General features: G+C 51.5%; 4 non-coding genes across 4 annotated transcripts; all 4 read right to left on the minus strand.

Moving 5' to 3' along the window:
- Nucleotides 1-13,840: 13,840 nt before the first annotated feature.
- Nucleotides 13,841-13,915, minus strand: Trnas-uga (transfer RNA serine (anticodon UGA)). The gene has a single exon. It is a non-coding gene; the product is annotated as a tRNA-Ser (tRNA).
- A 3,537-nt stretch (nucleotides 13,916-17,452) lies between these two features.
- Trnas-uga (transfer RNA serine (anticodon UGA)) lies at nucleotides 17,453-17,527 on the minus strand. Its single transcript has one exon. It is a non-coding gene; the product is annotated as a tRNA-Ser (tRNA).
- A 1,731-nt stretch (nucleotides 17,528-19,258) lies between these two features.
- Trnas-cga (transfer RNA serine (anticodon CGA)) lies at nucleotides 19,259-19,331 on the minus strand. Its single transcript has one exon. It is a non-coding gene; the product is annotated as a tRNA-Ser (tRNA).
- A 3,424-nt stretch (nucleotides 19,332-22,755) lies between these two features.
- On the minus strand, nucleotides 22,756-22,830 carry Trnas-uga (transfer RNA serine (anticodon UGA)). Its single transcript has one exon. It is a non-coding gene; the product is annotated as a tRNA-Ser (tRNA).
- Nucleotides 22,831-23,149: the final 319 nt, after the last annotated feature.

Genomic DNA, 23,149 nt, shown 5'->3' on the forward strand with positions numbered 1-23,149 from the left:
GTGCACGACCGAGACTCGAACTCGGGACCTTTGAGTTTCGCGGGCCAGTGCTCTACCAACTGAGCTACCGAAGCACGACTCACGCCCGGCACTCACAGCTTTACTTCTGCCAGTATCTCGTCTCCTACATTCCAAACTTTACAAAAGCTCTCCTTTGAACCTTGCAGAACTAGCACTCCTGAAAGAAAGGATATAGCGGAGACATGGCTTAGCCACAGCCTGGGGGATGTTTCCGGAATGAGACTTTCACTCTGCAGCGGAGTGTGCGCTGATATGAAACTACCTGGCAGATGAAAACTGTGTGCCCGACCGAGACTCGAAATCGGGACCTTTGCCTTTCGGGGGCAAGTGCTATACCAACTGAGCTACCCAAGCATGACTCCCACCCGGTACTCACAGCTTTACTTCTGCCAGTATCTCGTCTCCTACCTTCCAAACTTTACAGAAGCTCTCCTGCGAACCTTGCAGAACTAGCACTCATGAAAGAAAGGAAATAGCGGATACATGGCTTAGCCACAGCCTGGGGGATGTTTCCAGAATGAGACTTTCACTCTGCACCGGAGTGTGCGCTGATATGAAACCTCCTGGTAATGAAAACTGTGTGCCCGACCGAGACTCGAACTCGGGACCTTTGCCTTTCGCGTGCAAGTGCTCTACCAACTGAGCCACCGAAGCACGACTCACGCCCGGTACTCACAGCTTTACTTCTGCCAGTATCTCGTCTCCTACCTTCCAAACTTTACAGAAGCTCTCCTGCGAACCTTGCAGAACTAGCACCCCTGAAAGAAAGGATATAGCGGAGACATGGCTTAGCCACAGCCTGGGGGATGTTTCCAGAATGAGACTTTCACTCTGCAGCGGAGTGTGCGCTGATATGAAACTTCCTGGCAGATGAAAACTGTGTGCCCGACCGAGACTCGAACTCGGGACCTTTGCCTTTCGCGGGCAAGTGCTCTACCAACTGAGCTACCGACGCACGACTCACGCCCGGTACTCACAGCTTTACTTCTGCCAGTATCTCGTCTCCTACCTTCCAAACTTTACAGAAGCTCTCCTGCGAACCTTGCAGAACTAGCACTCCTGAAAGAAAGGATATAGCGGAGACATGGCTTAGCCACAGCCTGGGGGATGTTTCCAGAATGAGACCTTCACTCTGCAGCAGAGTGTGCGCTGATATGAAACTTCCTGGCAGATGAAAACTGTGTGCCTGACCGAGACTCGAACTCGGGACCATTGCATTTCGCGGGCAAGTGCTCTACCAACTGAGCTACCGAAGCACGACTCACGCCCGGTACTCACAGCTTTACTTCTGCCAGTATCTCGTCTCCTACCTTCCAAACTTTACAGAAGCTCTCCTGCGAACCTTGCAGAACTAGCACTCCTGAAAGAAAGGATATAGCGGAGACATGGCTTAGCCACAGCCTGGGGGATGTTTCCAGAATGAGACTTTCACTCTGCAGCGGAGTGTGCGCTGATATGAAACTTCCTGGCAGATGAAAACTGTGTGCCCGACCGATACTCGAACTCGGGACCTTTGCCTTTCTTGGGCAAGTGCTCTACCAACTGAGCTACCGAAGCACGACTCACGCCCGGTACTCACAGCTTTACTTCTGCCAGTATCTCGTCTCCTACCTTCCTAACACTACAGAAGCTCTCCTTTGAACCTTGCAGAACTAGCACTCCTGAAAGAAAGGATATAGCGGAGACATGGCTTAGCCACAGCCTGGGGGATGTTTCCAGAAAGAGACTTTCACTCTGCAGCGGAGTGTGCGCCGATATGAAACTTCCTGGCAGATGAAAACTGTGTGCCCGACCGAGACTCGAACTCTGGACCTTTGCCTTTTGTGGGCAAGTGCTCTACTAACTGAGCTACCCAAGCATGACTCACGCCCGGTACTCACAGCTTTACTTCTGCCAGTATCTCGTCTCCTACCTTCCAAACTTTACAGAAGCTCTCCTGCGAACCTTGCAGAACTATCACTCCTGAAAGAAAGGATATAGCGGAGACATGGCTTAGCCACAGCCTGGGGGATGTTTCCAGAATGAGACTTTCACTCTGCAGCGGAGTGTGCGCTGATATGAAACTTCCTGGCAGATGAAAACTGTGTGCCCGACCGAGACTCGAACTCGGGACCTTGCCTTTCGGGCGCAAGTGCTCTACCAACTGAGGTACCGAAGCACGACTCACGCCCGGTACTCACAGCTTTACTTCTGCCAGTATCTCGTCTCCTACCTCCCAAACTTTACAGAAGCTCTCCTGCGAACCTTGCAGAACTAGCACTCCTGAAAGTAAGGATATAGCGGAGACATGGCTTAGCCACAGCCTGGGGGATGTTTCCAGAATGAGACTTTCACTCTGCAGCAGAGTGTGCGCTGATATGAAACTTCCTGGCAGATGAAAACTGTGTGCCCGACCGAGACTCGAACTCGGGACCATTGCATTTCGCGGGCAAGTGCTTTACCAACTGAGCTACCGAAGCACGACTCACGCCTGGTACTCAAAGCTTTTTTTCTGCCAGTATCTCGTCTCCTACCTTCCAAACTTTACAGAAGCTCTCCTGCGAACCTTGCAGAACTAGCACTCCTGAAAGAAAGGATATAGCGGAGACATGGCTTAGCCACAGCCTCGGGGATGTTTCCAGGATGAGACTTTCACTCTGCAGCGGAGTGTGTGCTGATATGAAACTTCCTGGCAGATGAAAACTGTGTGCCCGACCGAGACTCGAAATCGGGACCGTTGCCTTTCGCGGGCAAGTGCTCTACCAACTGAGCTACCGAAGCACGACTCACGCCCGGTACTCACAGCTTTACTTCTGCCAGTATCTCGTCTCCTACCTTCCTAACATTACAGAAGCTCTCCTTTGAACCTTGCAGAACTAGCACTCCTGAAAGAAAGGATATAGCGGAGACATGGCTTAGCCACAGCCTGGGGGATGTTTTTAGAAAGAGACTTTCACTCTGCAGCGGAGTGTGCGCCGAAATGAATCTTCCTGGCAGATGAAAACTGTGTGCCCGACCGAGACTCGAACTCGGGACATTTGCCTTTTGCGGGCAAGTGCTCTACCAACTGAGCTACCCAAGCACGACTCACGCCCGGTACTCACAGCTTTACTTCTGCCAGTATCTCGTCTCCTACCTTCCAAACTTTACAGAAGCTCTCCTGCGAACCTTGCAGAACTAGCAGTCCTGAAAGAAAGGATATAGCGGAGACATGGCTTAGCCACAGCCTGGGGGATGTTTCCAGAATGAGACTTTCACTCTGCAGCGGAGTGTGCGCTGATATGAAACTTCCTGGCAGATGAAAACTGTGTGCCCGACCGAGACTCGAACTCGGGACCTTTGCCTTTCGCGGGCAAGTGCTCTACCAACTGAGTTACCGAAGCACGACACACGCCCGGTGCTCACAGCTTTTCTTCTGCCAGTATCTCGTCTCCTACCTTCCAAACTTTACAGGAGCTCCCTTGCGAACCTTGCAGAACTAGCACTCCTGAAAGAAAGGATATAGCGGAGACATGTCTTAGCCACAGCCTGGGGGATGTTTCCAGAATGAGACTTTCACTCTGCAGCGGAGTGTGCGCTGATATGAAACTTCCTGGCAGATGAAAACTGTGTGCCCGACCGAGACTCGAACTCGGGATCTTTGCCTTTTGTGGGCAAGTGCTCTACAAACTGAGCTACCGAAGCACGACTCACGCCCGGTACTCACAGCTTTTCTTCTGCCAGTATCTCGTCTCCTACCTTCCAAACATTACAGAAGCTCTCCTGCGAACCTTGCAGAACTAGCACTTCTGAAAGAAAGGAAATAGCGGAGTCATGGCTTAGCCACAGCCTGGGGGATGTTTCCAGAATGACACTTTCACTCTGCAGCGGAGTGCGCGCTGATATGAAACTTCCTGGCAGATGAAAACTGTGTGCCCGACCGAGACTCGAACTCGGGACCTTTGCCTTTCGCGGGAAAGTGCTCCACCAACTGAGCTACCGAAACACGACTCACGCCCGGTATTCACAGCTTTACTTCTGCCAGTATCTCGTCTCCTACCTTCCAATCTTTACAGAAGCTCTCCTGCGAACCTTGCAGAACTAGCACTCCTGAAAGAAAGGATATAGCGGAGACATGGCTTAGCCACAGCCTGGGGGATGTTTCCAGAATGAGACTTTCACTCTGCAGCGGAGTGTGCGCTGATATGAAACTACCTGGCAGACGAAAACTGTGTGCCCGACCGAGACTCGAAATCGGGACCTTTGCCTTTCGGGGGCAAGTGCTATACCAACTGAGCTACCCAAGCATGACTCCCACCCGGTACTCACAGCTTTACTTCTGCCAGTATCTCGTCTCCTACCTTCCAAACTTTACAGAAGCTCTCCTGCGAAACTTGCAGAACTAGCACTCATGAAAGAAAGGATATAGCGGATACATGGCTTAGCCACAGCCTGGGGGATGTTTCCAGAATGAGACTTTCACTCTGCACCGGAGTGTGCGCTGATATGAAACCTCCTGGTAATGAAAACTGTGTGCCCGACCGAGACTCGAACTCGGGACCTTTGCCTTTCGCGGGCAAGTGCTCTACCAACTGAGCAACTGAAGCACGACTCACGCCCGGTACTCACAGCTTTACTTCTGCCAGTATCTCGTCTCCTACCTTCCAAACTTTACAGAAGCTCTCCTGCGAACCTTGCAGAACTAGCACCCCTGAAAGAAAGGATATAGCGGAGACATGGCTTAGCCACAGCCTGGGGGATGTTTCCAGAATGAGACCTTCACTCTGCAGCAGAGTGTGCGCTGATATGAAACTTCCTGGCAGATGAAAACTGTGTGCCTGACCGAGACTCGAACTCGGGACCATTGCATTTCGCGGGCAAGTGCTCTACCAACTGAGCTACCGAAGCACGACTCACGCCCGGTACTCACAGCTTTACTTCTGCCAGTATCTCGTCTCCTACCTTCCAAACTTTACAGAAGCTCTCCTGTGAACCTTGCAGAACTAGCACTCCTGAAAGAAAGGATATAGCGGAGACATGGCTTAGCCACAGCCTGGGGGATGTTTCCAGAATGAGACTTTCACTCTGCAGCGGAGTGTGCGCTGATATGAAACTTCCTGGCAGATGAAAACAGTGTGCCCGACCGATACTCGAACTCGGGACCTTTGCCATTCTTGGGCAAGTTCTCTACCAACTGAGCTACCGAAGCACGACTCACGCCCGGTACTCACAGCTTTACTTCTGCCAGTATCTCGTCTTCTACCTTCCTAACACTACAGAAGCTCTCCTTTGAACCTTGCAGAACTAGCACTCCTGAAAGAAAGGATATAGCGGAGACATGGCTTAGCCACAGCCTGCGGGATGTTTCCAGAAAGAGACTTTCACTCTGCAGCGGAGTGTGCGCCGATATGAAACTTCCTGGCAGATGAAAACTGTGTGCCCGACCGAGACTCGAACTCTGGACCTTTGCCTTTTGTGGGCAAGTGCTCTACCAACTGAGCTACCCAAGCATGACTCACGCCCGGTACTCACAGCTTTACTTCTGCCAGTATCTCGTCTCCTACCTTCCAAACTTTACAGAAGCTCTCCTGCGAACCTTGCAGAACTATCACTCCTGAAAGAAAGGATATAGCGGATACATGGCTTAGCCACAGCCTGGGGGATGTTTCCAGAATGAGACTTTCACTCTGCAGCGGAGTGTGCGCTGATATGAAACTTCCTGGCAGATGAAAACTGTGTGCCCGACCTAGACTCGAACTCGGGACCTTTGCCTTTCGGGCGCAAGTGCTCTACCAACTGAGCTACCGAAGCACGACTCACGCCCGGTACTCACAGCTTTACTTCTGCCAGTATCTCGTCTCCTACCTTCCAAACTTTACAGAAGCTCTCCTGCGAACCTTGCAGAACTAGCACTCATGAAAGTAAGGATATAGCGGAGACATGGCTTAGCCACAGCCTGGGGGCTGTTTCCAGAATGAGACTTTCACTCTGCAGCAGAGTGTGCGCTGATATGAAACTTCCTGGCAGATGAAAACTGTGTGCCCGACCGAGACTCGAACTCGGGACCATTGCATTTCGCGGGCAAGTGCTCTACCAACTGAGCTACCGAAGCACGACTCACGCCCGGTACTCACAGCTTTACTTCTGCCAGTATCTCGTCTCCTACCTTCCTAACATTACAGCAGCTCTCCTTTGAACCTTGCAGAACTAGCACTCCTGAAAGAAAGGATATAGCGGAGACATGGCCTAGCCACTGCCTGGGGGAAGTTTTTAGAAAGAGACTTTCACTCTGCAGCGGAGTGTGCGCCGATATGAAACTTCCTGGCAGATGAAAACTGTGTGCCCGACCGAGACTCGAACTCGGGACCTTTGCCTTTTGCGGGCCAGTGCTCTACCAACTGAGCTACCCAAGCACGACTCACGCCCGGTACTCACAGCTTTACTTCTGCCAGTATCTCGTCTCCTACCTTCCAAACTTTACAGAAGCTCTCCTGCGAACCTTGCAGAACTAGCAGTCCTGGAAGAAAGGATATAGCGGAGACATGGCTTAGCCACAGCCTGGGGGATGTTTCCAGAATGAGACTTTCACTCTGCAGCGGAGTGTGCGCTGATATGAAACTTCCTGGTAGATGAAAACTGTGTGCCCGACCGAGACTCGAACTCGGGACCTTTGCCTTTCGCGGACAAGTGCTCTACCAACTGAGTTACCGAAGCACGACACACGCCCGGTGCTCACAGCTTTTCATCTGCCAGTATCTCGTCTCCTACCTTCCAAACTTTACAGGAGCTCCCTTGCGAACCTTGCAGAACTAGCACTCCTGAAAGAATGGATATAGCGGAGACATGTCTTAGCCACAGCCTGGGGGATGTTTCCAGAATGAGACTTTCACTCTGCAGCGGAGTGTGCGCTGATATGAAACTTCCTGGCAGATGAAAACTGTGTGCCCGACCGAGACTCGAACTTGGGATCTTTGCCTTTTGTGGGCAAGTGCTTTACAAACTGAGCTACCGAAGCACGACTCACGCCCGGTACTCACAGCGTTTCTTCTGCCAGTATCGCGTCTCCTACCTTCCAAACTTTACAGAGCTCTCCTGCGAACCTTGCAGAACTAGCACTCCTGAAAGAAAGGATATAGCGGAGACATGGCTCAGCCACAGCCTGGGGGATGTTTCCAGAATGAGACTTTCACTCTGCAGCGGAGTGTGTGCTGATATGAAACTTCCTGGCAGATGAAAATTGTGTGCCCGACCGAGACTCGAACTCGGGACCTTTGCCTTTTGCGGGCAAGTGCTCTACCAACTGAGCTACTGAAGCACGACTCACGCCCGGTACTCACAGCTTTACTTCTGCCAGTATCTCGTCTCCTACCTTCCAAACATTACAGAAGCTCTTCTGCGATCCTTGCAGAACTAGCACTCCTGAAAGAAAGGATATAGCGGAGACATGACTTAGCCACAGCCTGGGGGATGTTTCCAGAATGAGACTTTCGCTCTGCAGCGGAGTGTGCACTAATATGAAACTTCGTGGCAGATGAAAACTGTATGCCCGACCGAGACTCGAACTAGGGACCTTTGCCTTTCACGGGCAAGTGCTCAACCAACTGAGCTACCGAAGCACGACTCACGCCCGGTACTCACAGCATTACTTCTGCCAGTATCTCGTCTCCTACCTTCCAAACTTTACGGAAGCTCTCCTTTGAACCTTGCAGAACTAGCACTCCTGAAAGAAAGGATATAGCGGAGACATGGCTTAGCCACAGCCTGGGGGATGTTTCCAGAATGAGGCTTTCACTCTGCAGCGGAGTGTGTGCTGATATGAAACTTCCTGGCAGATGAAAACTGTGTGCCCGACCGAGACTCGAAATCGGGACCTTTGCCTTTCGCTGGCAAGTGCTCTACCAACTGAGCTACCGAAGCACGACTCACGCCCGGTACTCACAGCTTTACTTCTGCCAGTATCTCGTCTCCTACCTTCCTAACATTACAGAAGCTCTCCTTTGAACCTTGCAGAACTAGCACTCCTGAAAGAAAGGATATAGCGGAGACATGGCCTAGCCACAGCCTGGGGGATGTTTTTAGAAAGAGACTTTCACTCTGCAGCGGAGTGTGCGCCGATATGAAACTTCCTGGCAGATGAAAACTGTGTGCCCGACCGAGACTCGAACTCGGGACCTTTGCCTTTTGCGGGCAAGTGCTCTACCAACTGAGCTACCCAAGCACGACTCACGCCATGTACTCACAGCTTTACTTCTGCCAGTATCTCGTCTCCTACCTTCCAAACTTTACAGAAGCTCTCCTGCGAACCTTGCAGAACTAGCAGTCCTGAAAGAAAGGATATAGCGGAGACATGGCTTAGCCACAGCCTGGGGGATGTTTCCAGAATGAGACTTTCACTCTGCAGCGGAGTGTGCGCTGATATGAAACTTCGTGGCAGATGAAAACTGTGTGCCCGACCGAGACTCGAACTCGGGACCTTTGCCTTTCGCGGGCAAGTGCTCTACCAACTGAGTTACCGAGGCACGACACACGCCCGGTGCTCACAGCTTTTCTTCTGCCAGTATCTCGTCTCCTACCTTCCAAACTTTACAGGAGCTCCCTTGCGAACCTTGCAGAACTAGCACTCCTGAAAGAAAGGATATAGCGGAGACATGTCTTAGCCACAGCCTGGGGGATGTTTCCAGAATGAGACTTTCACTCTGCAGCGGAGTGTGCGCTGATATGAAACTTCCTGGCAGATGAAAACTGTGTGCCCGACGGAGACTCGAACTCGGGATCTTTGCCTTTTGTGGGCAAGTGCTCTACAAACTGAGCTACCGAAGCACGACTCACGCCCGGTACTCACAGCTTTTCTTCTGCCAGTATCTCGTCTCCTACCTTCCAAACATTACAGAAGCTCTCCTGCGAACCTTGCAGAACTAGCACTTCTGAAAGAAAGGAAATAGCGGAGTCATGGCTTAGCCACAGCCTGGGGGATGTTTCCAGAATGACACTTTCACTCTGCAGCGGAGTGCGCGCTGATATGAAACTTCCTGGCAGATGAAAACTGTGTGCCCGACCGAGACTCGAACTCGGGACCTTTGCCTTTCGCGGGAGAGTGCTCTACCAACTGAGCTACCGAAACACGACTCACGCCCGGTATTCACAGCTTTACTTCTGCCAGTATCTCGTCTCCTACCTTCCAAACTTTACAGAAGCTCTCCTGCGAACCTTGCAGAACTAGCACACCTGAAAGAAAGGATATAGCGGAGACATGGCTTAGCCACAGCCTGGGGGATGTTTCCAGAATGAGACTTTCACTCTGCAGCGGAGTGTGCGCTGATATGAAACTACCTGGCAGACGAAAACTGTGTGCCCGACCGAGACTCGAAATCGGGACCTTTGCCTTTCGGGGGCAAGTGCTATACCAACTGAGCTACCCAAGCATGACTCCCACCCGGTACTCACAGCTTTACTTCTGCCAGTATCTCGTCTCCTACCTTCCAAACTTTACAGAAGCTCTCCTGCGAAACTTGCAGAACTAGCACTCATGAAAGAAAGGATATAGCGGATACATGGCTTAGCCACAGCCTGGGGGATGTTTCCAGAATGAGACTTTCACTCTGCACCGGAGTGTGCGCTGATATAAAACCTCCTGGTAATGAAAACTGTGTGGCCGACCGAGACTCGAACTCGGGACCTTTGCCTTTCGCGGGCAAGTGCTCTACCAACTGAGCCACTGAAGCACGACTCACGCCCGGTACTCACAGCTTTACTTCTGCCAGTATCTCGTCTCCTACCTTCCCTACTTTACAGAAGCTCTCCTGCGAACCTTGCAGAACTAGCACCCCTGAAAGAAAGGATATAGCGGAGACATGGCTTAGCCACAGCCTGGGGGATGTTTCCAGAATGAGACTTTCACTCTGCAGCGGAGTGTGCGCTGATATGAAACTTCCTGGCAGATGAAAACTGTGTGCCCGACCGAGACTCGAACTCGGGACCTTTGCCTTTCGCGGGCAAGTGCTCTACCAACTGAGCTACCGAAGCACGACTCACGCCCGGTACTCACAGCTTTACTTCTGCCAGTATCTCGTCTCCTACCTTCCAAACTTTACAGAAGCTCTCCTGCGAACCTTGCAGAACTAGCACTCCTGAAAGAAAGGATATAGCGGAGACATGGCTTAGCCACAGCCTGGGGGATGTTTCCAGAATGAGACCTTCACTCTGCAGCAGAGTGTGCGCTGATATGAAACTTCCTGGCAGATGAAAACTGTGTGCCTGACCGAGACTCGAACTCGGGACCATTGCATTTCGCGGGCAAGTGCTCTACCAACTGAGCTACCGAAGCACGACTCACGCCCGGTACTCACAGCTTTACTTCTGCCAGTATCTCGTCTCCTACCTTCCAAACTTTACAGAAGCTCTCCTGCGAACCTTGCAGAACTAGCACTCCTGAAAGAAAGGATATAGCGGAGACATGGCTTAGCCACAGCCTGGGGGATGTTTCCAGAATGAGACTTTCACTCTGCAGCGGAGTGTGCGCTGATATGAAACTTCCTGGCAGATGAAAACTGTGTGCCTGACCGATACTCGAACTTGGGACATTTGCCTTTCTTGGGCAAGTTCTCTACCAACTGAGCTACCGAAGCACGACTCACGCCCGGTACTCACAGCTTTACTTCTGCCAGTATCTCGTCTTCTACCTTCCTAACACTACAGAAGCTCTCCTTTGAACCTTGCAGAACTAGCACTCCTGAAAGAAAGGATATAGCGGAGACATGGCTTAGCCACAGCCTGGGATATGTTTCCAGAAAGAGACTTTCACTCTGCAGCGGAGTGTGCGCCGATATGAAACTTCCTGGCAGATGAAAACTGTGTGCCCGACCGAGACTCGAACTCTGGACCTTTGCCTTTTGTGGGCAAGTGCTCTACCAACTGAGCTACCCAAGCATGACTCACGCCCGGTACTCACAGCTTTACTTCTGCCAGTATCTCGTCTCCTACCTTCCAAACTTTACAGAAGCTCTCCTGCGAACCTTGCAGAACTATCACTCCTGAAAGAAAGGATATAGCGGATACATGGCTTAGCCACAGCCTGGGGGATGTTTCCAGAATGAGACTTTCACTCTGCAGCGGAGTGTGCGCTGATATGAAACTTCCTGGCAGATGAAAACTGTGTGCCCGACCTAGACTCGAACTCGGGACCTTTGCCTTTCGGGCGCAAGTGCTCTACAAACTGAGCTACCGAAGCACGACTCACGCCCGGTACTCACAGCTTTACTTCTGCCAGTATCTCGTCTCCTACCTTCCAAACTTTACAGAAGCTCTCCTGCGAACCTTGCAGAACTAGCACTCATGAAAGTAAGGATATAGCGGAGACATGGCTTAGCCACAGCCTGGGGGCTGTTTCCAGAATGAGACTTTCACTCTGCAGCAGAGTGTGCGCTGATATGAAACTTCCTGGCAGATGAAAACTGTGTGCCCGACCGAGACTCGAACTCGCGACCATTGCATTTCGCGGGCAAGTGCTCTACCAACTGAGCTACCGAAGCACGACTCACGCCCGGTACTCACAGCTTTACTTCTGCCAGTATCTCGTCTCCTACCTTCCTAACATTACAGAAGCTCTCCTTTGAACCTTGCAGAACTAGCACTCCTGAAAGAAAGGATATAGCGGAGACATGGCCTAGCCACTGCCTGGGGGATGTTTTTAGAAAGAGACTTTCACTCTGCAGCGGAGTGTGCGCCGATATGAAACTTCCTGGCAGATGAAAACTGTGTGCCCGACCGAGACTCGAACTCGGGACCTTTGCCTTTTGCGGGCCAGTGCTCTACCAACTGAGCTACCCAAGCACGACTCACGCCCGGTACTCACAGCTTTACTTCTGCCAGTATCTCGTCTCCTACCTTCCAAACTTTACAGAAGCCCTCCTGCGAACCTTGCAGAACTAGCAGTCCTGGAAGAAAGGATATAGCGGAGACATGGCTTAGCCACAGCCTGGGGGATGTTTCCAGAATGAGACTTTCACTCTGCAGCGGAGTGTGCGCTGATATGAAACTTCCTGGCAGATGAAAACTGTGTGCCCGACCGAGACTCGAACTCGGGACCTTTGCCTTTCGCGGGCAAGTGCTCTACCAACTGAGTTACCGAAGCACGACACACGCCCGGTGCTCACAGCTTTTCTTCTGCCAGTATCTCGTCTCCTACCTTCCAAACTTTACAGGAGCTCCCTTGCGAACCTTGCAGAACTAGCACTCCTGAAAGAATGGATATAGCGGAGACATGTCTTAGCCACAGCCTGGGGGATGTTTCCAGAATGAGACTTTCACTCTGCAGCGGAGTGTGCGCTGATATGAAACTTCCTGGCAGATGAAAACTGTGTGCCCGACCGAGACTCGAACTAGGGATCTTTGCCTTTTGTGGGCAAGTGCTCTTCAAACTGAGCTACCGAAGCACGACTCACGCCCGGTACTCACAGCTTTTCTTCTGCCAGTATCTCGTCTCCTACCTTCCAAACATTACAGAAGCTCTCCTGCGAACCTTGCAGAACTAGCACTCCTGAAAGAAAGGAAATAGCGGAGTCATGGCTTAGCCACAGCCTGGGGGATGTTTCCAGAATGACACTTTCACTCTGCAGCGGAGTGCGCGCTGATATGAAACTTCCTGGCAGATGAAAACTGTGTGCCCGACCGAGACTCGAACTCGGGACCTTTGCCTTTCGCGGGAAAGTGCTCTACCAACTGAGCTACCGAAACACGACTCACGCCCGGTATTCACAGCTTTACTTCTGCCAGTATCTCGTCTCCTACGTTCCTAACATTACAGAAGCTCTCCTGCGAACCTTGCAGAACTAGCACTCCTGATAGAAAGGATATAACGGAGACATGGCTTAGCCACAGCCTGGGGGATGTTTCCAGAATGAGACTTTCACTCTGCAGCGGAGTGTGCTCCGATATGAAACTTCCTGGCAGATGAAAACTGTGTGCCCGACCGAGACTCGAACTCGGGACCTTTGCCTTTCTCGGGCAAGTGCTCTAATAACTGAGCTACCCATGCACGACTCACGCCCGGTACTCACAGCTTTACTTCTGCCAGTATCTCGTCTCCTACCTTCCAAACTTTACAGAAGCTCTCCTGCGAACCTTGCAGAACTAGCACTCATGAAAGAAAGGATATAGCGGAGACATGGCTTAGACACAGCCTGGGGGATGTTTCCAGAATGAGACTTTCACTCTGCAGCGGAGTGTGCGCTGATATGAAACTTCCTGGCAGATGAAAATTGTGTGCCCGACCGAGACTCGAACTCGGGACCTTTGCCTTTAGCGGGCAAGTGCTCTACCAACTGAGCTACCGAAGCACGACTCACGCCCGGTACTCACAGCGTTTCTTCTGCCAGTATCGCGTCTCCTACCTTCCAAACTTTACAGAGCTCTCCTGCGAACCTTGCAGAACTAGCACTCCTGAAAGAAAGGATATAGCGGAGACATGGCTTAGCCACAGCCTGGGGGATGTTTCCTGAATGAGACTTTCACTCTGCAGCGGAGTGTGTGCTGATATGAAACTTCCTGGCAGATGAAAATTGTGTGCCCGACCGAGACTCGAACTCGGGACCTTTGCCTTTTGCGGGCAAGTGCTCTACCAACTGAGCTACTGAAGCACGACTCACGCCCGGTACTCACAGCTTTACTTCTGCCAGTATCTCGTCTCCTACCTTCCAAACTTTACAGAAGCTCTTCTGCGATCCTTGCAGAACTAGCACTCCTGAAAGAAAGGATATAGCGGAGACATGGCTTAGCCACAGCCTGGGGGATGTTTCCAGAATGAGACTTTCGCTCTGCAGCGGAGTGTGCGCTAATATGAAACTTCGTGGCAGATGAAAACTGTGTGCCCGACCGAGACTCGAACTCGGGACCTTTGCCTTTCACGGGCAAGTGCTCTACCAACTGAGCTACCGAAGCACGACTCACGCCCGGTACTCACAGCATTACTTCTGCCAGTATCTCGTCTCCTACCTTCCAAACTTTACGGAAGCTCTCCTTTGAACCTTGCAGAACTAGCACTCCTGAAAGAAAGGATATAGCGGAGACATGGCTTAGCCACAGCCTGGGGGATGTTTCCAGAATGAGGCTTTCACTCTGCAGCGGAGTGTGCGCTGATATGAAACTTCCTGGCAGATGAAAACTGTGTGCCCGACCGAGACTCGAACTCGGGACCTTTGGCTTTCGGGCGCAAGTGCTCTACCAACTGAGCTACCGAAGCACGACTCACGCCCGGTACTCACAGCTTTACTTCTGCCAGTATCTCGTCTCCTACCTTCCAAACTTTACAGAAGTTCTCCTGCGAACCTTGCAGAACTAGCACTCCTGAAAGTAAGGATATAGCGGAGACATGGCTTAGCCACAGCCTGGGGGATGTTTCCGGAATGAGACTTTCAATCTGCAGCAGAGTGTGCGCTGATATGAAACGTCCTGGCAGATGAAAACTATGTGCCCGACCGAGACTCGAACTCGGGACCATTGCATTTCGCGGGCAAGTGCTCTACCAACTGAGCTACCGAAGCACGACTCACTTCCGGCACTCACAGCTTTACTTCTGCCAGTATCTCGTCTCCTACCTTCCAAACTTTACAGAAGCTCCCTTGCGAAACTTGCAGAACTAGCACTCCTGAAAGAAAGGATATAGCGAAGACATGTCTTAGCCACAGCCTGGGGGATGTTTCCAGAATGAGACTTTCACTCTGCAGCGGAGTGTGCGCTGATATGAAACTTCCTGGCAGATGAAAACTGTGTGCCCGACCGAGACTCGAACTCGGGATTTTTGCCTTTTGTGGGCAAGTGCTCTACCAACTGAGCTACCGAAGCACGACTCACGCCCGGTACTCACAGCTTTTCTTCTGCCAGTATCTCGTCTCCTACCTTCCCAACTTTACACAAGCTCTCCTGCGAACTTTGCGGAACTAGCACTCCTGAAAGAAAGGATATAGCGGAGACATGGCTTAGCCACAGCCTGGGGGATGTTTCCAGAAAGAGACTTTCACTCTGCAGCAGAGTGTGCGCTGATATGAAACTTCCTGGCAGATGAAAACTGTGTGCCCGACCGAGACTCGAACTCGGGACCATTGCATTTCGCGGGCAAGTGCTCTACCAACTGAGCTACCGAAGCACAACTCACGCCCGGTACTCACAGCTTTACTTCTGCCAGTATCTCGTCTCCTACCTTCCAAACTTTACAGAAACTCTCCTGCGAACCTTGCAGAACTAGCACTCCTGAAAGAAAGGATATAACGGAGACATGGCTTAGCCACAGCCTGGGGGATGTTTCCAGAATGAGACTTTCACTCTGCAGCGTAGTGTGCGCTGATATGAAACTTCCTGGCAGATGAAAACTGTGTGCCCGACCGATACTCGAACTCGGGACCTTTGCCTTTCGTGGGCAAGTGCTCTACCAACTGAGCTACCTGAGGACGACTCACGCCCGGTACTCACAGCTTTACTTCTGCCAGTATCTCGTCTCCTACCTTCCTAACACTACAGAAGCTCTCCTTTGAACCTTGCAGAACTAGCACTTCTGAAAGAAAGGATATAGCGGAGACATGGCTTAGCCACAGCCTGGGGGATGTTTCCAGAAAGAGACTTTCACTCTGCAGCGGAGTGTGCGCCTATATGAAACTTCCTGGCAGATGAAAACTGTGTGCCCGACCGAGACTCGAACTCTGGACCTTTGCCTTTTGTGGGCAAGTGCTCTACCAACTGAGCTACCCAAGCATGACTCACGCCCGGTACTCACAGCTTTACTTCTGCCAGTATCTCGTCTCCTACCTTCCAAACTTTACAGAAGCTCTCCTGCGAACCTTGCAGAACTGTCACTCCTGAAAGAAAGGATATAGCGGAGACATGGCTTAGCCACAGCCTGGGGGATGTTTCCAGAATGAGACTTTCACTCTCCAGCGGAGTGTGCGCTGATATGAAACTTCCTGGCAGATGAAAACTGCGTGCCCGACCGAGACTCGAACTCGGGACCTTTGCCTTTCGGGGGCAAGTGCTCTACGAACTGAGCTACCGAAGCACGACTCACGCCCGGTACTCACAGCTTTTCTTTTGCCAGTATCTCTTCTCCTACCTTCCAAACTTTACAGAAGCTCCCTTGCGAACCTTGCAGAACTAGCACTCCTGAAAGAAAGGATATAGCGAAGACATGTCTTAGCCACAGCCTGGGGGATGTTTCCAGAATGAGACTATCACTCTGCAGCGGAGTGCGCGCTGATATGAAACTTCCTGGCAGATGAAAACTGTGTGCCCGACCGAGATTCGAACTCGGGATCTTTGCCTTTTGTGGGCAAGTGCTCTACCAACTGAGCTACCGAAGCACGACTCACGCCCGGTACTCACAGCTTTTCTTCTGCCAGTATCTCGTCTCCTACCTTCCAAACATTACAGAAGCTCTTCTGCGAACCTTGCAGAACTAGCACTCCTGAAAGAGAGGATATAGCGGAGACATGGCTTAGCCACAGCCTGGGGGATGTTTCCAGAATGACATTTTCACTCTGCAGCGGAGTGCGCGCTGATATGAAACTTCCTGGCAGATGAAAACTGTTTGCCCGACCGAGACTCGAACTCGGGACCTTTGCCTTTCGCGGGAAAGTGCTCTACCAACTGAGCTACCGAAACACGACTCACGCCCGGTATTCACAGCTTTACTTCTGCCAGTATCTCGTCTCCTACCTTCCTAACATTACAGAAGCTCTCCTGCGAACCTTGCAGAACTAGCACTCCTGAAACAAAGGATATAACGGAGACATGGCTTAGCCACAGCCTGGGGGATGTTTCCAGAATGAGACTTTCACTCTGCAGCGGAGTGTGCGCCGATATAAAACTTCCTGGCAGATGAAAACTGTGTGCCGGACCGAGACTCGAACTCGGGACCTTTGCCTTTCGCGGGCAAGTGCTCTAATAACTGAGCTACCCAAGCACGACTCACGCCCGGTACTCACAGCTTTACTTCTGCCAGTATCTCGTCTCCTACCTTCCAAACTTTACAGAAGCTCTCCTGCGAACCTTGCAGAACTAGCACTCATGAATGAAAGGATATAGCGGAGACATGGCTTAGCCACAGCCTGGGGGACGTATCCAGAATGAGACTTTCACTCTGCAGCGGAGTGTGCGCTGATATGAAACTTCCTGGCAGATGAAAATTGTGTGCCCGACCGAGACTCGAACTCGGGACCTTTGCCTTTTGCGGGCAAGTGCTCTACCAACTGAGCTACTAAAGCACGACTCACGCCCGGTACTCACAGCTTTACTTCTGCCAGTATCTCGTCTCCTACCTTCCAAACTTTACAGAAGCTCTTCTGCGATCCTTGCAGAACTAGCACTCCTGAAAGAAAGGATATAGCGGAGACATGGCTTAGCCACAGCCTGGGGGATGTTTCCAGAATGAGACTTTCACTCTGCAGCGGAGTGTGCGCTAATATGAAACTTCGTGGCAGATGAAAACTGTGTGCCCGACCGAGACTCGAACTCGGGACCTTTGCCTTTCACGGGCAAGTGCTCTACCAACTGAGCTACCGAAGCACGACTCACGCCCGGTACTCACAGCTTTTCTTCTGCCAGTATCTTGTCTCCTACCTTCCAAACATTACAGAAGCTCTCCTGCGAACCTTGCAGAACTAGCACTCCTGAAAGAAAGGATATAGCGGAGACATGGCTTAGCCACAGCCTGGGGGATGTTTCCAGAATGAGACATTCACTCTGCAGCGGAGTGTGCGCTGATATGAAACTTCCTGGCAGATGAAAACTGTGTGCCCGACCGAGACTCGAACTAGGGACCTTTGGCTTTCGCGGGCAAGTGCTCTACCAACTGAGCTACTGAAGCACGACTCACGCCCGGTACTCACAGCTTTACATCTGCCAGTATCTCGTCTCCTACCTTCCAAACTTTACAGAAGCTCTCCTGTGAACCTTGCAGAACTAGCACTCCTGAAAGAAAGGATATAGCGGAGACATGGCTTAGCCACAGCCTGAAGGATGTTTCCAGAATGAGACTTTCACTCTGCAGCGGAGTGTGCGCTGATATGAAACTTCCTGGCAGATGAAAACTGTGTGCCCGACCGAGACTCGAACTCGGGACCTTTGCCTTTCGCGGGAAAGTGCTCTACCAACTGAGCTACCGAAACACGACTCTTGCCCGGTATTCACAGCTTTATTTCTGCCAGTATCTCGTCTCCTACCTTCCAAACTTTACAGAAGCTCTCCTGCGAACCTTGCAGAACTAGCACTCATGAAAGAAAGGATATAGCGGTGACATGGCTTAGACACAGCCTGGGGGATGTTTCCAGAATGAGACTTTCACTCTGCAGCGGAGTGTGCGCTGATATGAAACTTCCTGGAAGATGAAAATTGTGTGCCCGACCGAGACTCGAACTCGGGACCTTTGCCTTTAGCGGGCAAGTGCTCTACCAGCTGAGCTACCGAAGCACGACTCACGGCCGGTACTCACAGCGTTTCGTCTGCCAGTATCGCGTCTCCTACCTTCCAAACTGTACAGAGCTCTCCTGCGAACCTTGCAGAACTAGCACTCCTGAAAGAAAGGATATAGCGGAGACATGGCTTAGCCACAGCCTGGGGGATGTTTCCAGAATGAGACTTTCACTCTGCAGCGGAGTGTGTGCTGATTTGAAACTTCCTGGCAGATGAAAACTGTGTGCCCGACCGAGACTCGAACTCGGGACCTTTGCCTTTTGCGGGCAAGTGCTCTACCAACTGAGCTACTGAAGCACGACTCACGCCCGGTACTCACAGCTTTACTTCTGCCAGTATCTCGTCTCCTACCTTCCAAACTTTACAGAAGCTCTCCTGCGATCCTTGCAGAACTAGCACTCCTGAAAGAAAGGATATAGCGGAGACATGGCTTAGCCACAGCCTGGGGGATGTTTCCAGAATGAGACTTTCACTCTGCAGCGGAGTGTGTGCTGATATGAAACTTCCTGTCAGATGAAAACTGTGTGCCCGACCGAGACTCGAACTCGGGACCTTAAACTTTCGCGGGCAAGTGCTCTACCAACTGAGCTACCCAAGCACGACTCACGCCCGGTACTCACAGCTTTACTTCTGCCAGTATCTCGTCTCCTACCTTCCAAACTGTACAGAAGCTCTCCTTTGAACCTTGCAGAACTAGCACTCCTGAAAGAAAGGATATAGCGGAGACATGGCTTAGCTACAGCCTGGGGGATGTTTCCAGAATGAGACTTTCACTCTGCAGCGGAGTGTGCGCTGATATGAAACTTCCTGGCAGATGAAAACTGTGTGCCCGACCGAGACTCGAACTCGGGACCTTTGCCTTTCGGGGGCAAGTGCTCTACCAACTGAGCTACCCAAGCACGACTCACGCCCGGTACTCACAGCTTTACTTCTGCCAGTATCTCGTCTCCTACCTTCCAAACTTTACAGAGGCTCTCCTTTGAACCTTGCAGAACTAGCACTCCTGAAAGAAAGGATATAGCGGAGACATGGCTTAGCTACAGCTTGGGGGATGTTTCCAGAATGAGACTTTCACTCTGTAGCGGAGTGTGCGCTGATATGAAACTTCCTGTCAGATGAAAACTGTGTGCCCGACCGAGACTCGAACTCGGGACCTTTGCCCTTTGCGGGCAAGTCCTCTAATAACTGAGCTACTGAAGCACGACTCACGCCCGGTACTCACAGCTTTACTTCTGTCAGTATCTCGTCTCCTACCTTCCACACTTTACAGAAGCTCTCCTGCGAACTTTGCAGAACTAGCATCCCCGAAAGAAAGGATATAGCGCAGACATGGCTTATCCACAGCCTGGGGGATGTTTCCAGAAAGAGACTTTCACTCTGCAGCGGAGTGTGCGCTGATATGAAACCTCCTGGCAGATGAAAACTGTGTGCCCGACCGAGACTCGAACTCGGGACCTTTGCCTTTCACGGGCAAGTGCTCTACCATCTGAGCTACTGAAGCACGACTCACGCCCGGTACTCACAGCTTTACTTCTGCCAGTATCTCGTCTCCTACCTACCAAACTTTACAGAAGCTCTCCTGTGAACCTTGCAGAACTAGCACTCCTGAAAGAAAGGATATAGCGGAGACATGGCTTAGCCACAGCCTGGGGGATGTTTCCAGAATGAGACTTTCACTCTGCAGCGGAGTGTGCGCTGATATGAAACTTCCTGGCAGATGAAAACTGTGTGCCCGACCGAGACTCGAACTCGGGACCTTTGTCTTTCACGCGCAAGTGCTCTACCAACTGAGCTACTGAAGCACGACTCACGCCCGGTACTCACAGCTTTACCTCTGCCATTATCTCGACTCCTACCTTCCAAACTTTACAGAAGCTCTCCTGCGAACCTTGCAGAACTAGTACTCCCTGAAAGAAAGGATATAGCGGAGACATGGCTTAGCCAAAGCCTGGGGGATGTTTCCAGAATGAGACTTTCACTCTGCAGCTGAGTGTGCGCTGATATGAAACTTCCTGGCAGATGAAAACTGTGTGCCCGACCGAGACTCGAACTCGGGACCTTTGCCTTTCACGGGCAAGTGCTCTACCAACTGAGCTACCCAAGCACGACTCACGCCCGGTACTCACAGCTTTACTTCTGCCAGTATCTCGTCTCCTACCTTCCAAACTTTACAGAAGCTCTCCTGCGAACCTTGCAGAACTAGCACTCCTGAAAGAAAGGATATAGCGGAGACATGGCTTAGCCACAGCCTGGGGGATGTTTCCAGAATGAGACTTTCAATCTGCAGCTGAGTGTGCGCTGATATGAAACTTCCTGGCAGACGAAAACTGTGTGCCCGACCGAGACACGAACTCGGGACCTTTGCCTTTCACGGGCAAGTGCTCTACCAACTGAGCTGCCGAAGCACGACTCATGCCCGGTACTCACTGTGGTGTCACTGCCAGACACCACACTTGCTAGGTGGTAGCTTAAATCGGCCGCGGTCCATTTAGTACATGTCGGACCCGCGTGTCGCCACTGTGTAATCGCAGACCTAGCGCCACCACCAAGGCAGGTCTCGTGATACGAGAGAGCACTCGCCCAGTTGTACGAGAAACTAGCTACCGACCAGATGTACGAAGCCTTTCTCTCTCATTAGCCGAGAGACAGAATAGCCATCAGCTAAGTTTATGGCTACGAACTAGCAAGGCGCCATTAGCCATACAGTGATTGAACTTAAAGTCTCCTGTGTATCGTCAAGATCGATGTACCACAATGATATTAAAGATAAGTATTAATCCTGCTCCGTACTTTTCTTCCTAACATTAATTACGTATCCTGTTCCAGTACCTCACGCCCGTCTGCGTTAGTCTAGCGTGCATTTTCAGCCATCTCAACTTCACGGTGTCGGCCCAGATACCGACACAACACTCACAGCTTTACTTCTGCCAGAATCTCGTCTCCTACCTTCCAAACTTTACAGAAGCTCTCCTGCGAACCTTGCAGAACTAGCACTCATGAAAGAAAGGATATAGCGGAGACATGGCTTAGCCACAGCCTGGGGGATGTTTCCAGAATGAGACTTTCATTCTGCAGCGGAGTGTGCGCTGATATGACACTTCCTGGCAGATGAAAACTGCGTGCATGACCGAGACTCGAACTCGGGACCTTTGCCTTTAGCGGGCAAGTGCTCTACCAACTTAGCTACTGAAGCAAGACTCACGCCCGGTAGTCACAGCTTTACTTCTGCCAGTATCTCGTCTCCTACCTTCCAAACTTTACAGAAGCTCTCCTGCGAACCTTGCAGAACTAGCACTCATGAAAGAAAGGATATAGCGGAGACATGGCTTAGCCACAGCCTGGGGGATGTTTCCAGAATGAGACTTTCACTCTGCAGCGGAGTGTGCGCTGATATGAAACTTCCTGGCAGATGAAAACTGTGTGCCCGTCCGAGACTCGAACTCGGGACCTTTGCCTTTCGCGGGCAAGTGCTCTACCAACTGAGCTACCCAAGCACGACTCACGCCCGGTACTCACAGCTTTACTTCTGCCAGTATCTCGTCTCCTAGCTTCCAAACTTTACAGAAGCTCTCCTGCGAACCTAGCAGAACTAGCACTCCTGAAAGAAAGGATATAGCGGAGACATGGTTTAGCCACAGCCTGGGGGATGTTTCCAGAATGAGACTTTCACTCTGCAGCGGAGTGTGCGCTGATATGAAACTTCCTGGCAGATGAAAACTGTGTGCCCAACCGAGACTCGAACTCGGGACCTTTGCCTTTCGCGGGCAAGTGCTCTACCAACTGAGCTACCGAAGCACGACTCACGCCCGGTACTCACAGCTTTACTTCTGCCAGTATCTCGTCTCCTACCTTCCAAACTTTACAGAAGCTCTCCTGCGAACCTTGCAGAACTAGCACCCCTGAAAGAAAGGATATAGCGGAGACATGGCTTAGCCACAGCCTGGGGGATGTTTCCAGAATGAGACTTTCACTCTGCAGCGGAGTGTGCGCTGATATGAAACTTCCTGGCAGATGACAACTGTGTGCCCGACCGAGACTCGAACTCGGGACCTTTGCCTTTCGCGGGCAAGTGCTCTACCAACTGAGCTACCGAAGCACGACTCACGCCCGGTACTCACAGCTTTACTTCTGTCAGTATCTCGTCTGCTACCTTCCAAACTTTACAGAAGCTCTCCTGCGAACTTTGCAGAACTAGCACCCCCGAAAGAAAGGATATAGCGGAGACATGGCATAGCCACAGCCTGGGGGATGTTTCCAGAATGAGACTTTCACTCTGCAGCTGAGTGTGCGCTGATATGAAACTTCCTGGTAGACGAAAACTGTGTGCCCGACCGAGACTCGAACTCGGGACCTTTGCCTTTCACGGGCAAGTGCTCTACCAACTGAGCTACCGAAGCACGACTCACGCCCGTTACTCACAGCTTTACTTCTGCCAGTATCTCGTCTCCTACCTTCCTAACATTACAAAAGCTCTCCTGCGAACCTTGCAGAACTAGCACTCCTGAAAGAAAGGATATAGCGGAGACATGGCTTAGCCACAGCCTGGGGGATGTTTCCAGAATAAGACTTTCACTCTGCAGCGTAGTGTGCGCCGATATGAAACTTCCTGGCAGATGAAAACTGTGTGCCCGACCGAGACTCGAACTCGGGACTTTTGCCTTTTGTGGGCAAGTGCTCTACCAACTGAGCTACCGAAGCAGGACTCACGCCCGGTGCT

The sequence above is a fragment of the Schistocerca serialis genome, chromosome 9, assembly GCF_023864345.2.
Source record: "Schistocerca serialis cubense isolate TAMUIC-IGC-003099 chromosome 9, iqSchSeri2.2, whole genome shotgun sequence".
Lineage (NCBI taxonomy): Eukaryota > Metazoa > Arthropoda > Insecta > Orthoptera > Acrididae > Schistocerca > Schistocerca serialis.